This window comes from Micropterus salmoides, unplaced genomic scaffold (assembly GCF_014851395.1).
Source record: "Micropterus salmoides isolate LMB-PRFRI ecotype aquatic unplaced genomic scaffold, ASM1485139v1 Ms_hic_scaffold_2812, whole genome shotgun sequence".
Classification (NCBI taxonomy): Eukaryota; Metazoa; Chordata; class Actinopteri; order Centrarchiformes; family Centrarchidae; genus Micropterus; species Micropterus salmoides.
Genome location: NW_024042054.1, coordinates 24,202 through 50,277, shown reverse-complemented (window position 1 = coordinate 50,277; position 26,076 = coordinate 24,202). Strand labels below are relative to the sequence as shown.

Genomic DNA, 26,076 nt, shown 5'->3' with positions numbered 1-26,076 from the left:
CTGTAACATTTTGCTTTGTGAAATATTTCAGATAAAACAACTAATAAACTGTCAGAAACTACAGCTGGCTCACCTGATGTAGGTGACAGGTGCAGGTGTTTCTCTACCTGAGATGTGCTTGGTGAATGCAGCTTCAGGAGCCAAACTGCACTGCTTTTATTTGTGTTCGTGGGAGTGCTGGTGTCCATAAAAAGGTAAAGTTCTCTGGGCTGCCACTCTCATTGGCAAGATGAAGTTGTATAAGATTGTGTCCTGATGAGCTAGAGAAGGCATCTGTCACACATGCATGCAGGTTTCAAAACCTGTTTCAAAACAGCCCCTTCAGGTGTTGTCTGAAGCTGTAATTACTATGTCAGTTAATTGGACCAGGGCCATGGAGGTGCCTTTCACAAAATCCATATTGATAGTCATATAGAAACCTATCCTTTAAATATCTCATATCTGCTCTAGTAGTATTTTGAAAAATGGAAAATATAACTTTCTCTGGACCAAACTAAAAGATATTGATTAACAAATATCATCGCTGGTAAAAGAGAGATTTAAGTTGTGCACAGTGGAGTTTTTGCATTAGACTGCTTTGTAGCAGTGGTGGAGGAAGTATCCAGAATCTTTACTTAAGTAAAAGTACTGCCACCACACTTTGCAAAGTACTCTCTTACAAGTTAAAGTAGGCTACTGCATTTAAAATGTAATGTTTTGATGCTTATTCTACATTTATTGAGACATTTAATTAGGGTTTTTTTTTATATAGCGCAAATTTACAACAACAGTTATCTCATTGTGCCATGAGCCAGACATTAAATTTTTTTTAATAAGGTAAGGTTACTGGTCATCCAGATCTACTTTACCAAAAACGGTGGGAAACTGTTTTACAAAATGTGCAGTATTGTGTTAGATGTCTAATTGAAATGTCCTTTACGGAATGATGAACATGTGGTACTAAGCATATAAAATAAAATGCACATAAGGTGCTGTTGAAAAACTATATGTTTAATGCTGTAGACATAGATGATGATGAGTTATATAACTAATTAAAAAAAGTCAAAGTTGACTCAAATGTATAAAGCTATATATATTATTAACTATTAAAGGAACCCTCTAGTTAACATATGTCTCACGGTAACTAGGCATACAGCTCATAGCCCGCGTGTCTTAAATAAGTCCTCCATTTTAGTTTAACAGAGAGCCAGTTTGCCCACTTAACCCTTCGTTGTGTTAATGTTTGCATTGTCAAGGGCAGACCAACAGAAATGCAATATTGTAAAATATGTACACATGCACTTTATCAGCTACCTGTCTGGTGAACTTTTATCTCTGAAACAATAATAATTATCAAAATACTTTTTTAAAGTGTGTTGTTTTTAATCAAATGTGTGGAGGAGGAGCTGATCTAATCTAACATTAGTATAGTGTTTTCAATGATAGTTTTAAATTGTGTTTGTGTAATAAAGAGAGACATCCTGCACACAGACATAATGTTCCACCACTTTGATGTGAATCTTCCTCGGCTCAGTCTGTCAACGTTTCATTCAGATTTTCTGATGAAAGATAGTCACGGTCATCATTTTAGGTATGAGGAAGAACTTATTAACTAGACATGCTTTCCAGGCCTCACCCACTGAAGCTATTTCACAGATTAAATATGAAGATAATAGATGTAAGAGATGAACTCCACATCAAAGAAATATCAATGTTAAAGAGGTGGTATTCTGCTTTTTGGCTTTTTCCCTTCTCCTTTATTGAGTTATATATCTTTTTTGTGCATGTAACAGGTTTGCAAAGTGAAAAAGCCCAAAGTCCAGCCCAAAGGGAGTTCCCATCTCCCACAGAAAGCTCTGCTCTGAACCGCTTGAATACAGCTCGTTTGTAGTCCAGCCCTTCACTTCCTTTACTGTGTGTGGCGTCACTATGACCAGCTACGTACTATCTCTGATTTGCGCTATGGAAGCATTTTTCGGCAAAGGCAGCAAAGATCGTCAGAACACCGGCAACAGTTCAACGTTTAGTCCTGATGGTAAGATGTGGAACAATGATGTTGTGGACTTGAGAGTTTCTTATACCATCTGCTAGGTTACGGTTGCAGTTTGAAGCTGGGGGTGTTGGCACATAGATAAGATGCTTGCCTTTGGTGTGGGAGACCTGCGTTCAATTCCCACTGTGAGACATCCGCCCTGAGCAAGACACTTAACCCCTCGTTGCTCCATAGGTGTGCGACCTCTGACATATATAGCAATTGTAAGTCGCTTTAGATGAAAGTGTCATCTAAGTATGTAAATGAAGTGGCTTTTATTTTGATCACATTACCATTTTTCTTACGACCCGCCCTTCTCTACTTCTACTTGCTAGTAGTCCATACCTGGGAACTGCACATGTGCAACTCCCAACAAAGATTTTGTACAATTAAAATGCATCACTCTGTAGCTCAAGAGCGCAGCGTACAACACACAGGTGAAAAGAGGAGCTGCAGCAATGTGCAGTATGAGAAAAATAAAAGCAAATAAAATTAAACCATGTAAACCTGTTCTGGTACGACCCCTAAATAAGATTTTTAACCTGAAAATGAGTATAATACCACCTCTTTCAAATATTTTAAGGTCTAAATTAATTTCATACTAATTATGTGAATTAACTAATTAAAATGTGGTTAGAAAAATCTTATTTTACATGTAAAAAATATTAGATATTTGGTTTATTTGTAACACCCAAGTAATGAGCTCACTGAAAAATATCATGGACCCATTTATGTCAACTTACTTTTTTTTAAATTTCAAATAGCTCAAAAACAACATTGAGACAACTAGAACATTTGAGTTACAGGTGAAACTCGAAAAAATTAGAATATTGTGCTAAATGTGAGATATTTCAAGCCTTTATTTGATATAATTTTGATGATTATTGCGTACAGCTTATGAAAACCCCAAATTCAAAATCTCAGAAAATTAGAATATTGTGAATAGGCTCAAAGTGTCCCACTCTTATCAGCTAATTAATCCAAAACACCTGCAAAGGGTTCCTGAGCCTTTAATTGGTCTCTCAGTCTGGTTTAATGGAAGAAGACTGCTGACCTGACAGTTATGCAGAAAACCATCATCGACACCCTCCACAAGGAGGGAAAGCCTCAAAAGGTAATTGCAAAAGAAGTTGGATGTTCAAAAAGTGCTGTATCAAGGTACATTAATAGAAAGTTAAGTGGAAAGGGAAAAGTGTGGAAGAAAAAGGTGCAAGCAGCAGGGATGACCGTAGCCTGGAGGGGATTGTCAGGAAAAGGCCATTCAAATGTGTGGGGGAGCTTCACAAGGACTGAGGCTGGAGTTACTGCATCAAGAGCCACCACACACAGACGGGTCCTGGACACGGGCTTCAAATGTCGTATTCCTCTTGTCAAGCTGCTCCTGAACAACAAGACAGAAGCGTCTTACCTGGGCTAAAGGAAAAAAGAACTGGTCTGTTTCTCAGTGGTCCAAAGTCCTCTTTACTGATGAGAGCAAATTTTGCATCTCATTTGGAAACCAAGGTCCCAGAGTCTGGAAGAAGAATGGAGAGGCACACAATCCAAGATGCTTGAAGTCCAGTGTGAAGTTTCCACAGTCTGTGTTGGTTTGGGGAGCCATGTCATCTGCTGGTGTTGGTCCACTGTGCTTTATTAAGTCCAGAGTCAGCGCAGCCGTCTACCAGGACATTTTAGAGCACTTTATGCTTCCTTCAGCAGACGAGCTTTATGGAGATGCTGACTTCATTTTCCAGCAGGACTTGGCACCTGCCCACACTGCCGAAAGTACCAAAACCTGGTTCAATGACCATGGGATTACTGTGCTTGATTGGCCAGTAAACTCGCCTGAACCCCCATAGAGAATCTACGGGGCATTGCCAAGAGAAAGATGAAAGACATGAGACTGAAGAATGCAGAAGAGCTGAAGGCCGCTATTGAAGCATCCTGGTCTTCCATAACACCTCAGCAGTGCCACAGGCTGAAAGCATCCATGCCACGCCGCTTTGAGGCAGTAATTCATGCAAAAGGGGCCCAAACCAAGTACTGAGTACATATGCATGATTATACTTTTCAGAGGGCTGACATTTCTGTATTTAAAATCCTTTTTTTTTGAATTGATGTAATATTCCAATTTTCTGAGATTTTGAATTTGGGGTTTTCATAAACTGTACGCAATAAACATCGAAATTATATCAAATAAAGGCTTGAAATATCTCACTTTGCATGTAATGAGTCTATATAATAGTTTCACCTTTTAAGGTGAATTACAAAAATAAATGAACTTTTGCACGATATGCTAATTTTCTGAGATGCACCTGTACATCAACTTTATGAACTTGAATTTGAGTTGAAACAAAGGCAATCTTCAAGTTGAGTAAACTTGCATTTTCAAGGCTGCAGGTGAACTTGCATTCCCAAGTTAAACTAACTTGAAATGTTATCTGAACTTAAAAATGTGAGTTGAAAGGGTGTAGAATTGTATGTTTGTTTAACAAGAGAAAGCAAGTTTCCTTGAATGGACAATGTAATATAGATAGTTGTTTTATTGAGTTCAAAATATAAATTATCATTAATTAACAAATTGTATAAAGTGACATCATGAGTTGACTCAACAAAAAGTACCAGTTTGAAATATTGCAGTGAGTAATGCAACAGTCAGCAGCAGACACAGTGAGCGGTTAGATAGAGAGCTGCAGGCTGCACACCTCCACCTTCTCAGACAGGTAACCAACTCTGTTCGCAGAGTCATTTTGTGTGCAGCATAAAGTCAGACCATGACTGCTCACTGAATTATGGAAAATAGCAATAACGACATAAATAATAATAATGACAATAGTTTGTTTAGCTGCACACAACATAACTCTGCAAACAGCGAAAGTGAAAGGAGTTGGTTACCTGGCTGAGAAGGTGGAGGTGTGCAGCCTGTCGCCTGCAGCCCTTTATCTAACAGCTAATAATAGCCTAATTCCATTGGTGGTTCATAGTTTGGTAAGATGCTTTGCTCCAAGTAGACAAAAAAGACATCGGTGCATGACAATATTGGCTGGCATTAGCAACTTGCTGGTAACTAGTTATTTGTTATACTAATACTTATGATAGCCCATTAAAATCATCACCTGTTTGAATGTAAATAGGGATATAACTTCATATACAGTCCAGTGTTTCTCGTTTTCCCAGTCCAGTGTGGCCTGCCAGAGTCTAATCTGTTCCACCACAGTTTGTTAATGAAGCGAAAACATTCTCAAACTTCTCAGTAAAACATTAAACGCCATTGTTTTTTGTCATTGATTTGGCAAAGTACCTGTCAAACAAAATAAAATTGAAAGCGCCATATGGCTTTGTTCCCTTATTAAATCACAAAAGACTGCAGTTTAATTAAATAAGTATAATATGTATAAATAAGAAAAATCAGTATAAATAAGATAATAAATCAATATAAATAAGTTATTTTAGGAGGTTAAAAAAGTAACTAAGTAACTGTTACTTTTTAAGAATCGTATTTCTGATTGTGAAGGAAGATACCATGTGTTTGATAACGATGATGAAAAAAACCGCACACAAGTCAGTGAACTGATAACCAAGATTGACACCATGGTGAAGAAAAATGGAGGCAGCTGCTACACCAATGAGCTATAAAGAAAGAAATGAAGAGGATCCTGAAGGAGAAGGAAGAAGAGTTGACGAGAGAGAGGGAGGAGCTTCAAAGAAAATAAAAGGGAGATATGCAAAAAGAGAAAAGAAAGCAGAAATTGAAAAGGAGAGAAAACTTAAGGAAAGAACAAGAACACTAACCTAAGACAGTGAACATGGACACAGATAGAAAGCTCTGTCATGGCACCAAAAAGTGAATATATAAATCTTTCCCTTTTGGTACGGATATTGTTGAGAGAACAAGTCAAGTTAATTTCATTTCTACAGGCCAATGTCAAAAACTTTACAATCTGTCCAGCATACAATGAGTGACTATAACAATTAACAGTACTGATGGTGAAGGTTATGTTAGCAGTTAACTAACTATTGAAACTGCCCTAACCATGCTTTACACTGTCTAAAAAGAGACTTTAGAACATGAAGGATTTAACTGAAGCCTTTTTGCTCCCTTAGTTTATTAAAATAACCAGTGGATATCCAGGTTTGCTTCCAGTATGTTTGTTTTGTTGATATTTTATCAGTGTCTGCAGAAGTAACTTGTTTAGTAATAATGTGGTCAGACTGGCTGTAAAAAAATTTGTTTAAAACCATAGGATGGAGAAAATAAAACAGGTACATGACCACAGATCATTATTGGGGTTTAAGGCTGATATGAAATCCAGAAAATCCAATAAACACATAATAATCATCCCTCATAGGTGGTAATTAAGAGTTATAACAAACAAGTGTTAAAAAGCAGGGCACGTTACAGTTGTTGCAGTAGTAACAATAAACTTTTCTTCTTTTAGATAGACCAATGCGGATATGTCATTGATTAGACAATATGAGAAATGTTAAACTTGAATTATTTGTATGGTTTTATTATTTCCATAACAGCAAGTGTTTTACAGGGTAAAAACAACAAACAACAGGAATCTTGAAAGTGTTATTTTAAATGAAAAATAGGAACAATAGTAAAAAAAAAAAAAGACAGTAGACTCATAGTGCGGGAAGGTATGATAGAGGATCACAGTAAGGCTGCACTACAAAAGTGAGTTTTGAGAAGAGATTTCAATAATCACTAACCTCCTCTGAGACATTGTTCCAGTCAGGAATTTAAAAGCCAAATTACTCACTGACTCTGTAGAATCATTTGTTTCAAAACTCTGGTCTATATCACTCAAATAACATTCAGGGTCTTCTTTGTTCCACTGTGTTCTTTAAAGTGTGTAATTTATAGTATATAGTAGATACAGTGTAGTTGTTTTTTTCTTGTTTCTGAAAGAAGTCGACAAACCAAGTGTTTGTTTTGTTCCATGTCAGATAAAATGGACGATTTACAACTGGTGACATCAAGATGAATCTTTAATCCCATGTTCTGTATTTGATCTTTGCTTTCTTTGTTTGTGTTTCTAAAATGTGAATAAAGTGTTTCCCTGTAGTTCAGTGTGGACTGTTGTTAATACAATGTGAATATGAAGTGATGAAACAGAACAGAGCTCACAGGTGCAGTACACAGAGAACGACCTATTGCTCAGCGCCACCAAAACCGAGGAGCTGATTATTGATTTCAGCAAGAAGGAGATAAAGACACACACTCCTGTCTACATCAGTGGAGCTGAGGTGGAGCAGGTGAACAGTTTCATGTTCCTGGGAATCAGCATTGCAGAGAAACTTATTTGGTCATCTCACATCTCCACACTGGTGAAGAAAGCTCAGAAATGACTATATTTCTTGACGAAGCTCAAGAAGGACACATTCCCATGCCAAGTTCAGTTTTTAAAGAGGAGCATTAGAAAGCATCCTGACTGAAATCCAGGGGTGTTTCCAGGCTCTTGAAACAAATCTTTCATGTTTTCAACAATTTTTCTGCACCAATTTAATAAAATAACCTACCTCTAACCCTGGCAGCCCTCCCTCCTCTGCTTCACCTCGACCCTGGTCCGGTCCCAGGTCTGTGCATGGCTCTGTAGTGCAGTCCTCATCAGAGACAACAATGCTGTCATTGTGGAAGCTTTTACATGTAAAACAACTTGATGGTAACGGAAAAATATTTATGAACCTGTTTTAGGCTTTGCCTAATGCTACCACAGCTATCTGTTCAATTCAATTCAATTCAATTAATTTTATTTATATAGCGCCAAATCACAACAACAGTTATCTCACAGCGCTTTTCATAAAATAGCAGGTCTAGACCGTACTCTGTGTTGTTATTTAGAGAAGCCCAACAATTCCCATCAAGAGCAAGCACTCGCTGCATAATGACAAGACATCAAACTACTGTAATATTCTTTAATTATGATAAAAAATATCCTGCTCAGAACTGCTGCTTCAACAATATCATCATATTATTTAGACTTAATCTCATATGTTTAGTGAAGTTTGCGGTGTTGCCAAAGTGTTTCACTGTCTTTGCACACACATCACAGAGAGTAACATTATTACCTTCACAGCTAAAATACAGCCAGACGTGACTGCTTTTACGGTCAGCCAGAGTCAGTATACAATCATAGATTGAATAATTAGACCATCCTGTTGATAGTAAGATACTTCTGAAAAAACACACACTCACTCAAAATGACTGAGTTTAAATTTGATCCTTTTATATGAGAATCAATCCTAGAGCAGGAAACATGTTCAGGTCAAAAAGAAAATGTAGATGTGGAAATTACACTCCTATGAAGGCCACAATTATTTGCTTTCATGCAAAGCATATCGTTTGTATATGCTGGTAAGAAATAAACATTTTCTGTTCTGAACATAGAATTTATTGCATGAGATTGTTTTAAAAAAAAGATTGTTAAAGAGGTACAGTGAATAGAAAAAGTCTACACACCCCTGTAAAATGCCAAGGTCTTATGATGTAAAATAATGAGACAAAGATAAATCATGTCAGAACTTTTTCCACCTTTAATGTGACCTATAATGTGAACAATTCAATAGAAAAACAAACTGAAATCTTCGAGGGGGAAAAATGAAAAATAAAAACCTTACAATAACCCAAGTGTGCACACCCTCTTATAACTGGGGATGCGGCTGTGTTCAGAATTAACCAATCACAATCAAACTCAGGTTAACTATAAATCATTACATTTATATTTATTCGCTTTTATCCAAAGCGACTTACAATTGCTATACATGTCAGAGGTCACACACCGCTGGTGGGCAGACAAAGCAACAGCACCTAAAATAGCTCAGCTGGTAATGCGTTAGCCTGAAGATCCTCCTCCCAGCTGGGCGTGCCTGGAACATGGAACTCCTTCACTTGGGTTAAGGACTCATTCCCTACCTGGAGTTGGCACCCCACCCGTTTCCTGCTGAGAACCATGGCCTCAGATTTAGAGGTGCGAATCCTCATCCCAACCGCTTCACACTCTGCTGCCAACCGATCCAGTGAGAGCTGAAGGTCAAGGACCGATGACGCCATCAGGACCACATCATCCGCAAAAAGCAGCGACGAGATACCAAACCGCAACCCCTCCCCACCACGACTACGCCTCGACATCCAGTCCATGGCTATCGCAAACAGGATTGGTGACAAAGCGCAGCCCTGGCGAAGGCCAACCCTCACCTGGAAAAAGTCCGACTTACAGCCGAGTACTCGGACACAGTTCTCGCTTTGGATGTACAGGGATTGGATAGCCCTGAGACGGGACCCCCTCACCCCGCAATACATATTCCATCTAATTTAGGAAACCGTTTTTAGACACTGGATTAAAATGCTATTTAGGTAAAAGTATATGTTTTTAATGATGAGGGAATACAATCAAAATATTTGCTTTAAAGCTCAAGAGTACCTGTGCTGCGTTATCTCAGAAACGTTATGCTATGCTAGATAGGCCTCTGGTGGGCAGATGAGGCAACAGCGGCCGAAATAGCTCAGCTGGGAGAGCGTTAGACTGAAGATCTAAAGGTCCCTGGTTCGATCCCTGGTTTCGGCAAGAGCCCGGTGGCTTTTGATGGCACAGAGGGAATACAATCAAAGTATTTGCTTTAAAGCTCCGAAGAAACAGTGGATGTGAAACCCAAAGAAGAGATTCAACCGAGAAATACACCCACTATAACCATTGTGTTTTGTAAAAGCCTTGACTTTCCCTGAACAGGCAGCATATTACACCACACTGCATCCACACACATTCCTTCCATCCATCTTCATCTGCTTATCTGGGGTCGGGGCGCGGGGGCAGCAGCTCCAGCAGGGGACCCCAAACTTCTCTTTACCGAGCCACATTAACCAGCTCTGACCGGGGGATCCGGGGCGTTCCCAGGCCAGTGTGGAGATACAATCCCTCCACCTAGTCCTGGGTCTTCCCCTAGGCCTCCTCCCAGCTGGACGTGCCTGGAACACCTCCCTAGGGAGGCGTTCAGGAGGCATCCTTACCAGATGCCCAAACCACCTCAACTGGCTCCTTTCGATGCAAAGGAGCAGCGGCTCTACTCTGAGCTCCTCGCGGATGGCTGAGCTTCTCACCTTATCTCTAAGGGAGACACCAGCCACCCGCCTGAGGAAACCCATTTCGGCCGCTTGTACCCGCGACCTCGTTCTGTCGGTCATGACCCAGCCTTCATGACCATAGGTGAGGGTAGGAACGAAAATTGACCGGCGGATCGAGAGCTTTGCCTTACGGCTCGGCTCTCTTTTTGTCACAACGGTGCGGTAAAGCGAGTGCAATACTGCCCCCGCTGCTCCGATTCTGCGGCCAATCTCCTGCTCCAGTCTCCCCTCACGCGTGAACAAGACCCTGAGGTACTTGAACTCCTTCACTTGGGGTAAGGACTCATTCCCTACCTGGAGTTGGCACCCCACCCGTTTCCTGCTGAGAACCATGGCCTCAGATTTAGAGGTGCGAATCCTCATCCCAACCGCTTCACACTCTGCTGCCAACCGATCCAGTGAGAGCTGAAGGTCAAGGACCGATGACGCCATCAGGACCACATCATCTGCAAAAAGCAGCGACGAGATACCAAACCGCAACCCCTCCCCACCACGACTACGCCTCGTCATCCTGTCCATGGCTATCGCAAACAGGATTGGTGACAAAGCGCAGCCCTGGCGAAGGCCAACCCTCACCTGGAAAAAGTCCGACTTACAGCCGAGTACTCGGACACAGTTCTCGCTTTGGATGTACAGGGATTGGATAGCCCTGAGACGGGACCCCCTCACCCCGCACTTCATATTCCATCTAATTTAGGAAACCGTTTTTAGACACTGGATTAAAATGCTATTTAGGTAAAAGTATATGTTTTTAATGATGAGGGAATACAATCAAAATATTTGCTTTAAAGCTCCGAAGAAACAGTGGATGTGAAACCCAAAGAAGAGATTCAACCGAGAAATACACCCACTATAGCCATTGTGTTTTGTAAAAGCCTTGACTTTCCCTGAACAGGCAGCATATTACACCACACTGCATCCACACACATTCCTTCCATCCATCTTCATCTGCTTATCCGGGGTCGGGGCGCGGGGGCAGCAGCTCCAGCAGGGGACCCCAAACTTCTCTTACCGAGCCACATTAACCAGCTCTGACCGGGGGATCCCGGGGCGTTCCCAGGCCAGTGTGGAGATACAATCCCTCCACCTAGTCCTGGGTCTTCCCCTAGGCCTCCTCCCAGCTGGACGTGCCAGGAACACCTCCCTAGGGAGGCGTTCAGGAGGCATCCTTACCAGATGCCCAAACCACCTCAACTGGCTCCTTTCGACGCAAAGGAGCAGCGGCTCTACTCTGAGCTCCTCGCGGATGGCTGAGCTTCTCACCTTATCTCTAAGGGAGACACCAGCCACCCGCCTGAGGAAACCCATTTCGGCCGCTTGTACCCGCGACCTCGTTCTGTCGGTCATGACCCAGCCTTCATGACCATAGGTGAGGGTAGGAACGAAAATTGACCGGCGGATCGAGAGCTTTGCCTTACGGCTCGGCTCTCTTTTTGTCACAACGGTGCGGTAAAGCGAGTGCAATACTGCCCCCGCTGCTCAGATTCTGCGGCCAATCTCCTGCTCCAGTCTCCCCTCACGCGTGAACAAGACCCTGAGGTACTTGAACTCCTTCACTTGGGGTAAGGACTCATTCCCTACCTGGAGTTGGCACCCCACCCGTTTCCTGCTGAGAACCATGGCCTCAGATTTAGAGGTGCGAATCCTCATCCCAACCGCTTCACACTCTGCTGCCAACCGATCCAGTGAGAGCTGAAGGTCAAAGACCGATGACGCCATCAGGACCACATCATCCGCAAAAAGCAGCGACGAGATACCAAACCGCAACCCCTCCCCACCACGACTACGCCTCGACATCCTGTCCATGGCTATCGCAAACAGGATTGGTGACAAAGCGCAGCCCTGGCGAAGGCCAACCCTCACCTGGAAAAAGTCCGACTTACAGCCGAGTACTCGGACACAGTTCTCGCTTTGGATGTACAGGGATTGGATAGCCCTGAGACGGGACCCCCTCACCCCGCACTACATATTCCATCTAATTTAGGAAACCGTTTTTAGACACTGGATTAAAATGCTATTTAGGTAAAAGTATATGTTTTTAATGATGAGGGAATACAATCAAAATATTTGCTTTAAAGCTCAAGAGTACCTGTGCTGCGTTATCTCAGAAACGTTATCCTATGCTAGATCGGCCAACAGCGGCCGAAATAGCTCAGCTGGGAGAGCGTTAGACTGAAGATCTAAAGGTCCCTGGTTTGATCCCGGGTTTCGGCAAGAGCCTGATGGCTTTTGATGGCACAGAGGGAATACAATCAAAATATTTGCTTTAAAGCTCCGAAGAAACAGTGGATGTGAAACCCAAAGAAGAGATTCAACCGAGAAATACACCCACTATAGCCATTGTGTTTTGTAAAAGCCTTGACTTTCCCTGAACAGGCAGCATATTACACCACACTGCATCCACACACATTCCTTCCATCCATCTTCATCTGCTTATCCGGGGTCGGGCGCGGGGGCAGCAGCTCCAGCAGGGGACCCCAAACTTCTCTTTACCGAGCCACATTAACCAGCTCTGACCGGGGGATCCCTGGGCGTTCCCAGGCCAGTGTGGAGATACAATCCCTCCACCTAGTCCTGGGTCTTCCCCTAGGCCTCCTCCCAGCTGGACCCGGGGCGTTCCCAGGCCAGTGTGGAGATACAATCCCTCCACCTAGTCCTGGGTCTTCCCCTAGGCCTCCTCCCAGCTGGACGTGCCTGGAACACCTCCCTAGGGAGGCGTTCAGGAGGCATCCTTACCAGATGCCCAAACCACCTCAACTGGCTCCTTTCGACGCAAAGGAGCAGCGGCTCTACTCTGAGCTCCTTCACACTCTGCTGCCAACCGATCCAGTGAGAGCTGAAGGTCAAGGACCGATGACGCCATCAGGACCACATCATCCGCAAAAAGCAGCGACGAGATACCAAACCGCAACCCCTCCCCACCACGACTACGCCTCGTCATCCTGTCCATGGCTATCGCAAACAGGATTGGTGACAAAGCGCAGCCCTGGCGAAGGCCATCCCTCACCTGGAAAAAGTCCGACTTACAGCCGAGTACTCGGACACAGTTCTCGCTTTGGATGTACAGGGATTGGATAGCCCTGAGACGGGACCCCCTCACCCCGCACTTCATATTCCATCTAATTTAGGAAACCGTTTTTAGACACTGGATTAAAATGCTATTTAGGTAAAAGTATATGTTTTTAATGATGAGGGAATACAATCAAAATATTTGCTTTAAAGCTCAAGAGTACCTGTGCTGCGTTATCTCAGAAACGTTATCCTATGCTAGATCGGCATCTGGTGGGCAGATGAGGCAACAGTGGCCGAAATAGCTCAGCTGGGAGAGCGTTAGACTGAAGATCTAAAGGACCCTGGTTCGGTCCCGGGTTTCGGCAAGAGCCTGGTGGCTTTTGATGGCACAGAGGGAATACAATCAAAATATTTGCTTTAAAGCTCCGAAGAAACAGTGGATGTGAAACCCAAAGAAGAGATTCAACCGAGAAATACACCCACTATAGCCATTGTGTTTTGTAAAAGCCTTGACTTTCCCTGAACAGGCAGCATATTACACCACACTGCATCCACACACATTCCTTCCATCCATCTTCATCTGCTTATCCGGGGTCGGGGCGCGGGGCAGCAGCTCCAGCAGGGGACCCCAAACTTCTCTTTACCGAGCCACATTAACCAGCTCTGACCGGGGGATCCCGGGGCGTTCCCAGGCCAGTGTGGAGATACAATCCCTCCACCTAGTCCTGGGTCTTCCCCTAGGCCTCCTCCCAGCTGGACCCGGGGCGTTCCCAGGCCAGTGTGGAGATACAATCCCTCCACCTAGTCCTGGGTCTTCCCCTAGGCCTCCTCCCAGCTGGACGTGCCTGGAACACCTCCCTAGGGAGGCGTTCAGGAGGCATCCTTACCAGATGCCCAAACCACCTCAACTGGCTCCTTTCGACGCAAAGGAGCAGCGGATCTACTCTGAGCTCCTTCACACTCTGCTGCCAACCGATCCAGTGAGAGCTGAAGGTCAAGGACCGATGACGCCATCAGGACCACATCATCCGCAAAAAGCAGCGACGAGATACCAAACCGCAACCCCTCCCCACCACGACTAATCCTCGACATCCTGTCCATGGCTATCGCAAACAGGATTGGTGACAAAGCGCAGCCCTGGCGAAGGCCAACCCTCACCTGGAAAAAGTCCGACTTACAGCCGAGTACTCGGACACAGTTCTCGCTTTGGATGTACAGGGATTGGATAGCCCTGAGACGGGACCCCCTCACCCCGCACTACATATTCCATCTAATTTAGGAAACCGTTTTGGAGATACAATCCCTCCACCTAGTCCTGGGTCTTCCCTAGGCCTCCTCCCAGCTGGACGTGCCTGGAACACCTCCCTAGGGAGGCGTTCAGGAGGCATCCTTACCAGATGCCCAAACCACCTCAACTGGCTCCTTTCGACGCAAAGGAGCAGCGGCTCTACTCTGAGCTCCTCGCGGATGGCTGAGCTTCTCACCTTATCTCTAAGGGAGACACCAGCCACCCGCCTGAGGAAACCCATTTCGGCCGCTTGTACCCGCGACCTCGTTCTGTCGGTCATGACCCAGCCTTCATGACCATAGGTGACGAAAATTGACCGGCGGATCGAGAGCTTTGCCTTACGGCTCGGCTCTCTTTTTGTCACAATGGTGCGGTAAAGCGAGTGCAATACTGCCCCCGCTGCTCCGATTCTGCGGCCAATCTCCTGCTCCAGTCTCCCCTCACGCGTGAACAAGACCCCGAGGTACTTCAACTCCTTCACTTAGGGTAAGGACTCATTCCCTACCTGGAGTTGGCACCCCACCCGTTTCCTGCTGAGAACCATGGCCTCAGATTTAGAGGTGCGAATCCTCATCCCAACCGCTTCACACTCTTCTGCCAACCGATCCAGTGAGAGCTGAAGGTCAAGGACCGATGACGCCATCAGGACCACATCATCCGCAAAAAGCAGCGACGAGATACCAAACCGCAACCCCTCCCCACCACGACTACGCCTCGTCATCCTGTCCATGGCTATCGCAAACAGGATTGGTGACAAAGCGCAGCCCTGGCGAAGGCCAACCCTCACCTGGAAAAAGTCCGACTTACAGCCGAGTACTCGAACACAGTTCTCGCTTTGGATGTACAGGGATTGGATAGCCCTGAGACGGGACCCCCTCACCCCGCACTACATATTCCATCTAATTTAGGAAACCGTTTTTAGACACTGGATTAAAATGCTATTTAGGTAAAAGTATATGTTTTTAATGATGAGGGAATACAATCAAAATATTTGCTTTAAAGCTCAAGAGTACCTGTGCTGCGTTATCTCAGAAACGTTATCCTATGCTAGATCGGCCAACAGCGGCCGAAATAGCTCAGCTGGGAGAGAGTTAGACTGAAGATCTAAAGGTCCCTGGTTCGATCCCGGGTTTCGGCAAGAGCCTGGTGGCTTTTGATGGCACAGAGGGAATACAATCAAAATATTTGCTTTAAAGCTCCGAAGAAACAGTGGATGTGAAACCCAAAGTAGAGATTCAACCGAGAAATACACCCACTATAGCCATTGTGTTTTGTAAAAGCCTTGACTTTCCCTGAACAGGCAGCATATTACACCACACTGCATCCACACACATTCCTTCCATCCATCTTCATCTGCTTATCCGGGGTCGGGGCGCGGGGGCAGCAGCTCCAGCAGGGGACCCCAAACTTCTCTTTACCGAGCCACATTAACCAGCTCTGACCGGGGGATCCCGGGGCGTTCCCAGGCCAGTGTGGAGATACAATCCCTCCACCTAGTCCTGGGTCTTCCCCTAGGCCTCCTCCCAGCTGGACCCGGGGCGTTCCCAGGCCAGTGTGGAGATACAATCCCTCCACCTAGTCCTGGGTCTTCCCCTAGGCCTCCTCCCAGCTGGACGTGCCTGGAACACCTCCCTAGGGAGGCGTTCAGGAGGCATCCTTACCAGATGCCCAAACCACCTCAACTGGCTCCTTTCGACGCAAAGGAGCAGCGGCTCTACTCTGAGCTCCTCGCGGATGGCTGAGCTTCTCACCTTATCTCTAAGGGAGACACCAGCCACCCGCCTGAGGAAACCCATTTCGGCCGCTTGTACCCGCGACCTCGTTCTGTCGGTCATGACCCAGCCTTCATGACCATAGGTGACGAAAATTGACCGGCGGATCGAGAGCTTTGCCTTACAGCTCGGCTCTCTTTTTGTCACAACGGTGCGGTAAAGCGAGTGCAATACTGCCCCCGCTGCTCCGATTCTGCGGCCAATCTCCTGCTCCAGTCTCCCCTCACGCGTGAACAAGACCCTGAGGTACTTGAACTCCTTCACTTAGGGTAAGGACTCATTCCCTACCTGGAGTTGGCACCCCACCCGTTTCCTGCTGAGAACCATGGCCTCAGATTTAGAGGTGCGAATCCTCATCCCAACCGCTTCACACTCTGCTGCCAACCGATCCAGTGAGAGCTGAAGGTCAAGGACCGATGACGCCATCAGGACCACATCATCCGCAAAAAGCAGCGACGAGATACCAAACCGCAACCCCTCCCCACCACGACTACGCCTCGTCATCCTGTCCATGGCTATCGCAAACAGGATTGGTGACAAAGCGCAGCCCTGGCGAAGGCCAACCCTCACCTGGAAAAAGTCCGACTTACAGCCGAGTACTCGGACACAGTTCTCGCTTTGGATGTACAGGGATTGGATAGCCCTGAGACGGGACCCCCTCACCCCGCACTACATATTCCATCTAATTTAGGAAACCGTTTTTAGACACTGGATTAAAATGCTATTTAGGTAAAAGTATATGTTTTTAATGATGAGGGAATACAATCAAAATATTTGCTTTAAAGCTCAAGAGTACCTGTGCTGCGTTATCTCAGAAACGTTATCCTATGCTAGATCGGCCTCTGGTGGGCAGATGAGGCAACAGCGGCCGAAATAGCTCAGCTGGGAGAGTGTTAGACTGAAGATCTAAAGGTCCCTGGTTTGATCCCGGGTTTCGGCAAGAGCCCGGTGGCTTTTGATGGCACAGAGGGAATACAATCAAAATATTTGCTTTAAAGCTCCGAAGAAACAGTGGATGTGAAACCCAAAGAAGAGATTCAACCGAGAAATACACCCACTATAGCCATTGTGTTTTGTAAAAGCCTTGACTTTCCCTGAACAGGCAGCATATTACACCACACTGCATCCACACACATTCCTTCCATCCATCTTCATCTGCTTATCCGGGGTCGGGCGCGGGGGCAGCAGCTCCAGCAGGGGACCCCAAACTTCTCTTTACCGAGCCACATTAACCAGCTCTGACCGGGGGATCCCGGGGCGTTCCCAGGCCAGTGTGGAGATACAATCCCTCCACCTAGTCCTGGGTCTTCCCCTAGGCCTCCTCCCAGCTGGACCCGGGGCGTTCCCAGGCCAGTGTGGAGATACAATCCCTCCACCTAGTCCTGGGTCTTCCCCTAGGCCTCCTCCCAGCTGGACGTGCCTGGAACACCTCCCTAGGGAGGCGTTCAGGAGGCATCCTTACCAGATGCCCAAACCACCTCAACTGGCTCCTTTCGACGCAAAGGAGCAGCGGCTCTACTCTGAGCTCCTTCACACTCTGCTGCCAACCGATCCAGTGAGAGCTGAAGGTCAAGGACCGATGACGCCATCAGGACCACATCATCCGCAAAAAGCAGCGACGAGATACCAAACCGCAACCCCTCCCCACCACGACTACGCCTCGACATCCTGTCCATGGCTATCGCAAACAGGATTGGTGACAAAGCGCAGCCCTGGCGAAGGCCAACCCTCACCTGGAAAAAGTCCGACTTACAGCCGAGTACTCGGACACAGTTCTCGCTTTGGATGTACAGGGATTGGATAGCCCTGAGACGGGACCCCCTCACCCCGCACTACATATTCCATCTAATTTAGGAAACCGTTTTGGAGATACAATCCCTCCACCTAGTCCTGGGTCTTCCCCTAGGCCTCCTCCCAGCTGGACGTGCCTGGAACACCTCCCTAGGGAGGCGTTCAGGAGGCATCCTTACCAGATGCCCAAACCACCTCAACTGGCTCCTTTCGACGCAAAGGAGCAGCGGCTCTACTCTGAGCTCCTCGCGGATGGCTGAGCTTCTCACCTTATCTCTAAGGGAGACACCAGCCACCCGCCTGAGGAAACCCATTTCGGCCGCTTGTACCCGCGACCTCGTTCTGTCGGTCATGACCCAGCCTTCATGACCATAGGTGAGGGTAGGAACGAAAATTGACCGGCGGATCGAGAGCTTTGCCTTACGGCTCGGCTCTCTTTTTGTCACAACGGTGCGGTAAAGCGAGTGCAATACTGCCCCGCTGCTCCGATTCTGCGGCCAATCTCCTGCTCCAGTCTCCTCTCACGCGTGAACAAGACCCCGAGGTACTTGAACTCCTTCACTTGGGGTAAGGACTCATTCCCTACCTGGAGTTGGCACCCCACCCGTTTCCTGCTGAGAACCATGGCCTCAGATTTAGAGGTGCGAATCCTCATCCCAACCGCTTCACACTCTGCTGCCAACCGATCCAGTGAGAGCTGAAGGTCAAGGACCGATGACGCCATCAGGACCACATCATCCGCAAAAAGCAGCGACGAGATACCAAACCGCAACCCCTCCCCACCACGACTACGCCTCGTCATCCTGTCCATGGCTATCGCAAACAGGATTGGTGACAAAGCGCAGCCCTGGCGAAGGCCAACCCTCACCTGGAAAAAGTCCGACTTACAGCCGAGTACTCGGACACAGTTCTCGCTTTGGATGTACAGGGATTGGATAGCCCTGAGACGGGACCCCCTCACCCCGCACTACATATTCCATCTAATTTAGGAAACCGTTTTTAGACACTGGATTAAAATGCTATTTAGGTAAAAGTATATGTTTTTAATGATGAGGGAATACAATCAAAATATTTGCTTTAAAGCTCAAGAGTACCTGTGCTGCGTTATCTCAGAAACGTTATCCTATGCTAGATCGGCCAACAGCGGCCGAAGTAGCTCAGCTGGGAGAGAGTTAGACTGAAGATCTAAAGGTCCCTGGTTCGATCCCGGGTTTCGGCAAGAGCCTGGTGGCTTTTGATGGCACAGAGGGAATACAATCAAAATATTTGCTTTAAAGCTCCGAAGAAACAGTGGATGTGAAACCCAAAGAAGATATTCAACCGAGAAATACACCCACTATAGCCATTGTGTTTTGTAAAAGCCTTGACTTTCCCTGAACAGGCAGCATATTACACCACACTGCATCCACACACATTCCTTCCATCCATCTTCATCTGCTTATCCGGGGTCGGGGCGCGGGGGCAGCAGCTCCAGCAGGGGACCCCAAACTTCTCTTTACCGAGCCACATTAACCAGCTCTGACCGGGGGATCCCGGGGCGTTCCCAGGCCAGTGTGGAGATACAATCCCTCCACCTAGTCCTGGGTCTTCCCCTAGGCCTCCTCCCAGCTGGACCCGGGGCGTTCCCAGGCCAGTGTGGAGATACAATCCCTCCACCTAGTCCTGGGTCTTCCCCTAGGCCTCCTCCCAGCTGGACGTGCCTGGAACACCTCCCTAGGGAGGCGTTCAGGAGGCATCCTTACCAGATGCCCAAACCACCTCAACTGGCTCCTTTCGACGCAAAGGAGCAGCGGCTCTACTCTGAGCTCCTTCACACTCTGCTGCCAACCGATCCAGTGAGAGCTGAAGGTCAAGGACCGATGACCCATCAGGACCACATCATCCGCAAAAAGCAGCGACGAGATACCAAACCGCAACCCCTCCCCACCACGACTACGCCTCGACATCCTGTCCATGGCTATCGCAAACAGGATTGGTGACAAAGCGCAGCCCTGGCGAAGGCCAACCCTCACCTGGAAAAAGTCCGACTTACAGCCGAGTACTCGGACACAGTTCTCGCTTTGGATGTACAGGGATTGGATAGCCCTGAGACGGGACCCCCTCACCCCGCACTACATATTCCATCTAATTTAGGAAACCGTTTTTAGACACTGGATTAAAATGCTATTTAGGTAAAAGTATATGTTTTTAATGATGAGGGAATACAATCAAAATATTTGCTTTAAAGCTCAAGAGTACCTGTGCTGCGTTATCTCAGAAACGTTATCCTATGCTAGATCGGCCTCTGGTGGGCAGATGAGGCAACAGCGGCCGAAATAGCTCAGCTGGGAGAGCGTTAGACTGAAGATCTAAAGGTCCCTGGTTCGATCCCGGGTTTCGGCAAGAGCCCGGTGGCTTTTGATGGCACAGAGGGAATACAATCAAAATATTTGCTTTAAAGCTCAAGAGTACCTCTGTATCTCAGAAACGTTATCCTATGCTAGATCGGCCTCTGGTGGGCAGATGAGGCAACAGCGGCCGAAATAGCTCAGCTGGGAGAGCGTTAGACTGAAGATCTAAAGGTCCCTGGTTCGATCCCGGGTTTCGGCAAGAGCCCGGTGGCTTTTGATGGCACAGAGGGAATACAATCAAAATATTTGCTTTAAAGCTCCGAAGAAACAGTGGATGTGAAACCCAAAGAAGAGATTCAACCGAGAAATACACCCACTATAGCCATTGTGTTTTGTAAAAGCCTTGACTTTCCCTGAACAGGCAGCATATTACACCACACTGCATCCACACACATTCCTTCCATCCATCTTCATCTGCTTATCCGGGGTCGGGGCGCGGGGGCAGCAGCTCCAGCAGGGGACCCCAAACTTCTCTTTACCGAGCCACATTAACCAGCTCTGACCGGGGGATCCCGGGGCGTTCCCAGGCCAGTGTGGAGATACAATCCCTCCACCTAGTCCTGGGTCTTCCCCTTGGCCTCCTCCCAGCTGGACCCGGGGCGTTCCCAGGCCAGTGTGGAGATACAATCCCTCCACCTAGTCCTGGGTCTTCCCCTAGGCCTCCTCCCAGCTGGACGTGCCTGGAACACCTCCCTAGGGAGGCGTTCAGGAGGCATCCTTACCAGATGCCCAAACCACCTCAACTGGCTCCTTTCGACGCAAAGGAGCAGCGGCTCTACTCTGAGCTCCTTCACACTCTGCTGCCAACCGATCCAGTGAGAGCTGAAGGTCAAGGACCGATGACGCCATCAGGACCACATCATCCGCAAAAAGCAGCGACGAGATACCAAACCGCAACCCCTCCCCACCACGACTACGCCTCGACATCCTGTCCATGGCTATCGCAAACAGGATTGGTGACAAAGCGCAGCCCTGGCGAAGGCCAACCCTCACCTGGAAAAAGTCCGACTTACAGCCGAGTACTCGGACACAGTTCTCGCTTTGGATGTACAGGGATTGGATAGCCCTGAGACGGGACCCCCTCACCCCGCACTACATATTCCATCTAATTTAGGAAACCGTTTTGGAGATACAATCCCTCCACCTAGTCCTGGGTCTTCCCTAGGCCTCCTCCCAGCTGGACGTGCCTGGAACACCTCCCTAGGGAGGCGTTCAGGAGGCATCCTTACCAGATGCCCAAATCACCTCAACTGGCTCCTTTCGACGCAAAGGAGCAGCGGCTCTACTCTGAGCTCCTCGCGGATGGCTGAGCTTCTCACCTTATCTCTAAGGGAGACACCAGCCACCCGCCTGAGGAAACCCATTTCGGCCGCTTGTACCCGCGACCTCGTTCTGTCGGTCATGACCCAGCCTTCATGACCATAGGTGACGAAAATTGACCGGCGGATCGAGAGCTTTGCCTTACGGCTCGGCTCTCTTTTTGTCACAACGGTGCGGTAAAGCGAGTGCAATACTGCCCCCGCTGCTCCGATTCTGCGGCCAATCTCCTGCTCCAGTCTCCCCTCACGCGTGAACAAGACCCCGAGGTACTTCAACTCCTTCACTTAGGGTAAGGACTCATTCCCTACCTGGAGTTGGCACCCCACCCGTTTCCTGCTGAGAACCATGGCCTCAGATTTAGAGGTGCGAATCCTCATCCCAACCGCTTCACACTCTTCTGCCAACCGATCCAGTGAGAGCTGAAGGTCAAGGACCGATGACGCCATCAGGACCACATCATCCGCAAAAAGCAGCGACGAGATACCAAACCGCAACCCCTCCCCACCACGACTACGCCTCGTCATCCTGTCCATGGCTATCGCAAACAGGATTGGTGACAAAGCGCAGCCCTGGCGAAGGCCAACCCTCACCTGGAAAAAGTCCGACTTACAGCCGAGTACTCGGACACAGTTCTCGCTTTGGATGTACAGGGATTGGATAGCCCTGAGACGGGACCCCCTCACCCGCACTACATATTCCATCTAATTTAGGAAACCGTTTTAGACACTGGATTAAAATGCTATTTAGGTAAAAGTATATGTTTTTAATGATGAGGGAATACAATCAAAATATTTGCTTTAAAGCTCAAGAGTACCTGTGCTGCGTTATCTCAGAAACGTTATCCTATGCTAGATCGGCCAACAGCGGCCGAAATAGCTCAGCTGGGAGAGAGTTAGACTGAAGATCTAAAGGTCCCTGGTTCGATCCCGGGTTTCGGCAAGAGCCTGGTGGCTTTTGATGGCACAGAGGGAATACAATCAAAATATTTGCTTTAAAGCTCCGAAGAAACAGTGGATGTGAAACCCAAAGAAGAGATTCAACCGAGAAATACACCCACTATAGCCATTGTGTTTTGTAAAAGCCTTGACTTTCCCTGAACAGGCAGCATATTACACCACACTGCATCCACACACATTCCTTCCATCCATCTTCATCTGCTTATCCGGGGTCGGGCGCGGGGGCAGCAGCTCCAGCAGGGGACCCCAAACTTCTCTTTACCGAGCCACATTAACCAGCTCTGACCGGGGATCCCGGGGCGTTCCCAGGCCAGTGGAGATACAATCCCTCCACCTAGTCCTGGGTCTTCCCCTAGGCCTCCTCCCAGCTGGACCCGGGGCGTTCCCAGGCCAGTGTGGAGATACAATCCCTCCACCTAGTCCTGGGTCTTCCCCTAGGCCTCCTCCCAGCTGGACGTGCCTGGAACACCTCCCTAGGGAGGCGTTCAGGAGGCATCCTTACCAGATGCCCAAACCACCTCAACTGGCTCCTTTCGACGCAAAGGAGCAGCGGCTCTACTCTGAGCTCCTTCACACTCTGCTGCCAACCGATCCAGTGAGAGCTGAAGGTCAAGGACCGATGACGCCATCAGGACCACATCATCCGCAAAAAGCAGCGACGAGATACCAAACCGCAACCCCTCCCCACCACGACTACGCCTCGACATCCTGTCCATGGCTATCGCAAACAGGATTGGTGACAAAGCGCAGCCCTGGCGAAGGCCAACCCTCACCTGGAAAAAGTCCGACTTACAGCCGAGTACTCGGACACAGTTCTCGCTTTGGATGTACAGGGATTGGATAGCCCTGAGACGGGACCCCCTCACCCCGCACTACATATTCCATCTAATTTAGGAAACCGTTTTGGAGATACAATCCCTCCACCTAGTCCTGGGTCTTCCCCTAGGCCTCCTCCCAGCTGGACGTGCCTGGAACACCTCCCTAGGGAGGCGTTCAGGAGGCATCCTTACCAGATGCCCAAATCACCTCAACTGGCTCCTTTCGACGCAAAGGAGCAGCGGCTCTACTCTGAGCTCCTCGCGGATGGCTGAGCTTCTCACCTTATCTCTAAGGGAGACACCAGCCACCCGCCTGAGGAAACCCATTTCGGCCGCTTGTACCCGCGACCTCGTTCTGTCGGTCATGACCCAGCCTTCATGACCATAGGTGAGGGTAGGAACGAAAATTGACCGGCGGATCGAGAGCTTTGCCTTACGGCTCGGCTCTCTTTTTGTCACAACGGTGCGGTAAAGCGAGTGCAATACTGCCCCCGCTGCTCCGATTCTGCGGCCAATCTCCTGCTCCAGTCTCCCCTCACGCGTGAACAAGACCCCGAGGTACTTCAACTCCTTCACTTAGGGTAAGGACTCATTCCCTACCTGGAGTTGGCACCCCACCCGTTTCCTGCTGAGAACCATGGCCTCAGATTTAGAGGTGCGAATCCTCATCCCAACCGCTTCACACTCTTCTGCCAACCGATCTAGTGAGAGCTGAAGGTCAAGGACCGATGACGCCATCAGGACCACATCATCCGCAAAAAGCAGCGACGAGATACCAAACCGCAACCCCTCCCCACCACGACTACGCCTCGTCATCCTGTCCATGGCTATCGCAAACAGGATTGGTGACAAAGCGCAGCCCTGACGAAGGCCAACCCTCACCTGGAAAAGTCCGACTTACAGCCGAGTACTCGGACACAGTTCTCGCTTTGGATGTACAGGGATTGGATAGCCCTGAGACGGGACCCCCTCACCCCGCACTACATATTCCATCTAATTTAGGAAACCGTTTTTAGACACTGGATTAAAATGCTATTTAGGTAAAAGTATATGTTTTTAATGATGAGGGAATACAATCAAAATATTTGCTTTAAAGCTCAAGAGTACCTGTGCTGCGTTATCTCAGAAACGTTATCCTATGCTAGATCGGCCTCTGGTGGGCAGATGAGGCAACAGCGGCCGAAATAGCTCAGCTGGGAGAGAGATAGACTGAAGATCTAAAGGTCCCTGGTTCGATCCCGGGTTTCGGCAAGAGCCCGGTGGCTTTTGATGGCACAGAGGGAATACAATCAAAATATTTGCTTTAAAGCTCAAGAGTACCTCTGTATCTCAGAAACGTTATCCTATGCTAGATCGGCCTCTGGTGGGCAGATGAGGCAACAGCGGCCGAAATAGCTCAGCTGGGAGAGCGTTAGACTGAAGATCTAAAGGTCCCTGGTTTGATCCCGGGTTTTGGCAAGAGCCCGGTGGCTTTTGATGGCACAGAGGGAATACAATCAAAATATTTGCTTTAAAGCTCCGAAGAAACAGTGGATGTGAAACCCAAAGAAGAGATTCAACCGAGAAATACACCCACTATAGCCATTGTGTTTTGTAAAAGCCTTGACTTTCCCTGAACAGGCAGCATATTACACCACACTGCATCCACACACATTCCTTCCATCCATCTTCATCTGCTTATCCGGGGTCGGGGCGCGGGGGCAGCAGCTCCAGCAGGGGACCCCAAACTTCTCTTTACCGAGCCACATTAACCAGCTCTGACCGGGGGATCCCGGGGCGTTCCCAGGCCAGTGTGGAGATACAATCCCTCCACCTAGTCCTGGGTCTTCCCCTAGGCCTCCTCCCAGCTGGACGTGCCTGGAACACCTCCCTAGGGAGGCGTTCAGGAGGCATCCTTACCAGATGCCCAAACCACCTCAACTGGCTCCTTTCGACGCAAAGGAGCAGCGGCTCTACTCTGAGCTCCTCGCGGATGGCTGAGCTTCTCACCTTATCTCTAAGGGAGACACCAGCCACCCGCCTGAGGAAACCCATTTCGGCCGCTTGTACCCGCGACCTCGTTCTGTCGGTCATGACCCAGCCTTCATGACCATAGGTGAGGGTAGGAACGAAAATTGACCGGCGGATCGAGAGCTTTGCCTTACGGCTCGGCTCTCTTTTGTCACAACGGTGCGGTAAAGCGAGTGCAATACTGCCCCCGCTGCTCCGATTCTGCGGCCAATCTCCTGCTCCAGTCTCCCCTCACGCGTGAACAAGACCCCGAGGTACTTGAACTCCTTCACTTGGGGTAAGGACTCATTCCCTACCTGGAGTTGGCACCCCACCCGTTTCCTGCTGAGAACCATGGCCTCAGATTTAGAGGTGCGAATCCTCATCCCAACCGCTTCACACTCTGCTGCCAACCGATCCAGTGAGAGCTGAAGGTCAAGGACCGATGACGCCATCAGGACCACATCATCCGCAAAAAGCAGCGACGAGATACCAAACCGCAACCCCTCCCCACCACGACTACGCCTCGACATCCTGTCCATGGCTATCGCAAACAGGATTGGTGACAAAGCGCAGCCCTGGCGAAGGCCAACCCTCACCTGGAAAAAGTCCGACTTACAGCCGA

General features: G+C 48.0%; 11 non-coding genes across 11 annotated transcripts; all 11 read left to right on the top strand.

Moving 5' to 3' along the window:
• The first annotated feature begins 9,488 nt into the window (after positions 1-9,488).
• On the top strand, positions 9,489-9,561 carry trnaf-gaa. Its single transcript has one exon. It is a non-coding gene; the product is annotated as a tRNA-Phe (tRNA).
• Positions 9,562-12,256: 2,695 nt separating this feature from the next.
• Positions 12,257-12,329, top strand: trnaf-gaa. The gene has a single exon. It is a non-coding gene; the product is annotated as a tRNA-Phe (tRNA).
• A 1,090-nt stretch (positions 12,330-13,419) lies between these two features.
• On the top strand, positions 13,420-13,492 carry trnaf-gaa. Its single transcript has one exon. It is a non-coding gene; the product is annotated as a tRNA-Phe (tRNA).
• A 1,988-nt stretch (positions 13,493-15,480) lies between these two features.
• trnaf-gaa lies at positions 15,481-15,553 on the top strand. The gene has a single exon. It is a non-coding gene; the product is annotated as a tRNA-Phe (tRNA).
• A 1,501-nt stretch (positions 15,554-17,054) lies between these two features.
• On the top strand, positions 17,055-17,127 carry trnaf-gaa. Its single transcript has one exon. It is a non-coding gene; the product is annotated as a tRNA-Phe (tRNA).
• Positions 17,128-19,124: 1,997 nt separating this feature from the next.
• On the top strand, positions 19,125-19,197 carry trnaf-gaa. The gene has a single exon. It is a non-coding gene; the product is annotated as a tRNA-Phe (tRNA).
• A 1,090-nt stretch (positions 19,198-20,287) lies between these two features.
• trnaf-gaa lies at positions 20,288-20,360 on the top strand. The gene has a single exon. It is a non-coding gene; the product is annotated as a tRNA-Phe (tRNA).
• Positions 20,361-20,494: 134 nt separating this feature from the next.
• On the top strand, positions 20,495-20,567 carry trnaf-gaa. Its single transcript has one exon. It is a non-coding gene; the product is annotated as a tRNA-Phe (tRNA).
• Positions 20,568-22,554: 1,987 nt separating this feature from the next.
• On the top strand, positions 22,555-22,627 carry trnaf-gaa. The gene has a single exon. It is a non-coding gene; the product is annotated as a tRNA-Phe (tRNA).
• Positions 22,628-24,640: 2,013 nt separating this feature from the next.
• Positions 24,641-24,713, top strand: trnaf-gaa. The gene has a single exon. It is a non-coding gene; the product is annotated as a tRNA-Phe (tRNA).
• Positions 24,714-24,847: 134 nt separating this feature from the next.
• On the top strand, positions 24,848-24,920 carry trnaf-gaa. The gene has a single exon. It is a non-coding gene; the product is annotated as a tRNA-Phe (tRNA).
• The last annotated feature ends 1,156 nt before the right edge of the window (positions 24,921-26,076 follow it).